This window comes from Leguminivora glycinivorella, chromosome 19 (assembly GCF_023078275.1).
Source record: "Leguminivora glycinivorella isolate SPB_JAAS2020 chromosome 19, LegGlyc_1.1, whole genome shotgun sequence".
NCBI classification, from domain to species: Eukaryota; Metazoa; Arthropoda; class Insecta; order Lepidoptera; family Tortricidae; genus Leguminivora; species Leguminivora glycinivorella.
In genome coordinates, this window is record NC_062989.1 from 10,729,849 (window position 1) to 10,733,028 (window position 3,180).

At 39.9% G+C, this 3,180-nt stretch overlaps 1 long non-coding RNA gene across 1 annotated transcript; it reads left to right on the top strand.

The window, feature by feature from the left end:
* The first annotated feature begins 1,463 nt into the window (after window positions 1-1,463).
* LOC125236655 lies at window positions 1,464-2,818 on the top strand. The gene is made up of 2 exons (XR_007178225.1): window positions 1,464-1,830; window positions 2,243-2,818. It is a non-coding gene; the product is annotated as an uncharacterized LOC125236655 (long non-coding RNA).
* Window positions 2,819-3,180: the final 362 nt, after the last annotated feature.

Sequence of the window (3,180 nt, forward strand, 5' to 3'; positions counted from 1 at the left end):
ATTAGTCTCAGATTAAGAACTGAGTTGTCATTACATATATGCACGCCGGATTGAGAACCGAGTTGTGTTTTGTCTTATTGGTCTCAGATTAAGAACTGAGTTGTCATTACATATATGCACACCGGATTGAGAACCGAGTTGTGTTTTGTCTTATTAGTCTCAGATTAAGAACTGAGTTGTCATTACATATATGCACGCCGGATTAAGAACCGAGTTGTGTTTTGTCTTATTACTCTCAGATTAAGAACTGAGTTGTCATTACATATATGCACGCCGGATTAAGAACCGAGTTGTGTTTTGTCTTATTACTCTCAGATTAAGAACTGAGTTGTCATTACATATATGCACGCCGGATTAAGAACCGAGTTGTGTTTTGTCTTATTAGTCTCAGATTAAGAACTGAGTTGTCATTACATATATGCACGCCGAATTAAGAACCGAGTGGTGTTTTGTGCTATTACTCTCAAATTAGGAACCGAGTTGCCATTGCATATATACACGCCGGATTAAGAACCGAGTTGTGTTGCCTATACATGATGTTAATAATATATTCTGTTCACAGGGTTTCCTGATAAGCACATTGTACCTGAATCTTGTGGTATCCACGGTAGTGTAACTAATGTGATATCCACAAGTAAAAATGAAGTGATTTCCGTCACTTAAAGTGTGAATCATAATTATAATGATTACTTTAATGTCTGCTATACATTTGTTACTTTGATTATTGTTTCTTAAGTAGTTCTGTTTATGCAATGTTGGCCTTTGGAGACGGGCCATCATGTGTTATATAGACTATCCTTGCGAGGTTAGTTCTGTTTCTGGTATTTGTGATGCAGGTCTTTGGAGACGGACCATCATGTGTTATATAGACTATCCTTGCGAGGTTAGTTCTGTTCTGGTATTTGTGGTGCAGGTCTTTGGAGACGGGCCATCATGTGTTATATAGACTATCCTTGCGAGGTTAGTTCTGTTCTGGTATTTGTGGTGCAGGTCTTTGGAGACGGGCCATCATGTGTTATATAGACTATCCTTGCGAGGTTAGTTCTGTTCTGGTATTTGTGGTGCAGGTCTTTGGAGACGGGCCATCATGTGTTATATAGACTATCCTTGCGAGGTTAGTTCTGTTCTGGTATTTGTGGTGCAGGTCTTTGGAGACGGGCCATCATGTGTTATATAGACTATCCTTGCGAGGTTAGTTCTGTTTCTGGTATTTGTGATGCAGGTCTTTGGAGACGGACCATCATGTGTTATATAGACTATCCTTGCGAGGTTAGTTCTGTTCTGGTATTTGTGGTGTAGGTCTTTACAGACGCCATCATATGTTATATAGACTACCCTTACGAGGCTAGTTCTGTTCTGTTATCTGTGATGTAGGTCTTACAGACGCCATCATGTGTTATATAGACTATCCTTAAGAGGATTGGTCTGCTTCTGTTATTTGTGATGTAGGTCTTATAGACGCCATCATGTGCTATATAGTCTATCCTTAAGAGGATTGTTCTGCTTCTGTTATTTGTGATGAAGGTCTTCAGAGATGCCGTCATGTGTTATATAGTCCTTAAGAGGTATATCCTTAAGAGGTTAGCTTGAGACCTTGTTTGTCAAAAGCATGTTTTATGACCTTAAAGAGTTGTGATCTCAAGGTTACCTTGAAAGGGTTGCTTGCACTAATACTTTCCAGAGGTTGCTGGTGGAATTACGGTTTCCAATAGAGTGCATGCTACAGGCTGCGCGACAACCTTGTCATGAAGGGCCAACGTCTGCGGTCGTTGCGCCGCCAGCCTCGAAAGCAGCCGTATCACCGTGGCTTGCGTATGAAGCTTTGATATGGTAATGTTTGTTGTCTTATAGCAAAATTGGTGGCTAGTACACATTTGATTATTACCTTTTATTAATTTTATCATGTTGATAGATAAATAATTAGCAGTTGTTAAAGGTCCTGCCAAGGAGCAGCCATGTATTCTGCTTAATATATTTTCATAAAAAAAAGATTACATGACAATATTTTCTAATATCTTCATTGTCATTGTTTATTACTAAATTATTTTACGGCTATGTAAGCCGGATCTGTATTTGAGAGCATCGACTATGCCAATTGTACATTAATTTCTCGTAACCTTATCATGTTACTTGAACGACAGTTGTGTTGTACTGATTCTATCACCTACTGGCTTAGTTCCAAAGAAAAATTATCACGTTCTCGTTACATTAAGGAACTTAGTATTTCCCATGTATGTTACAGAGCTTTTTAATAAGAGCTTTCTTGCTGCTTGCTGTGTTAGAAGGCGGCTATGCTCACACATGGAGTGTGTCATGTTCACCTCTCACGAGTTTGATGTACGCGTTGTTGCGCGTGCGGGGAACTTCACAGCCTACAGTGACGGAGCCAACTGTGAGTTTGTTCCATGTATTTGCTATTTTAACAACGCCAATCATCATTGTTATATTTAGCGGTTAGTTTGGAATGCACCGCTCACGTAAGGTCTTACTTAGAACATAATACTTGCCTGAAATGAAATGTATTGATGGGTAAAGATATTTACAAGCAAATATTGGGTGGTGCTTTGTACACCGGTAATTACCTGCCCGCCGCTATATGTCATATATTTTACATAATTAATTTGACTAATATATAGTATCGATCATGGCGGTAAAACATGTAGTTTTCGTACCATTGGCACCTTAATAGTTTTAAAGCCTTACTGGCCGTGGAATTGTTAAAAAAAAAATGATCTGACTTACTTGTACTAGGCTAGTCTGGTCATGCAATCTTGAGTTAGTTATGTCATACTCTGATTCGACTATAAAATGAGACAAATTACATATCTTGGTGTAAGTTAGCCTTAAACTACACCGGCCGTTTCCAACGGTACTCGAGTTAATCACTTCAAAGGACCAGGGCCTGAGTGTATAGCTGGAGTATACAAAGTTCTTGTTCACTCCGCAGAAAAGAAAAGAACAAATGAACAGATGAAGTCTACCGACATCAGTTGGAGGCGCAGCCTGCTTCGGCTGTGTTGACTGCGGCAGTCATCAGTAGCAGCATGGATAGCAGAGACCTTCGGGACGAAAGGTCAAGGTCAGAATGGTCGAGTATAAGGACATCACTAGTCGAACGTCCCCTTCACTAGCATCGCTGTCAAAAATGGCGGCAGACGGACTCAGAGCGTCACTTGAAGA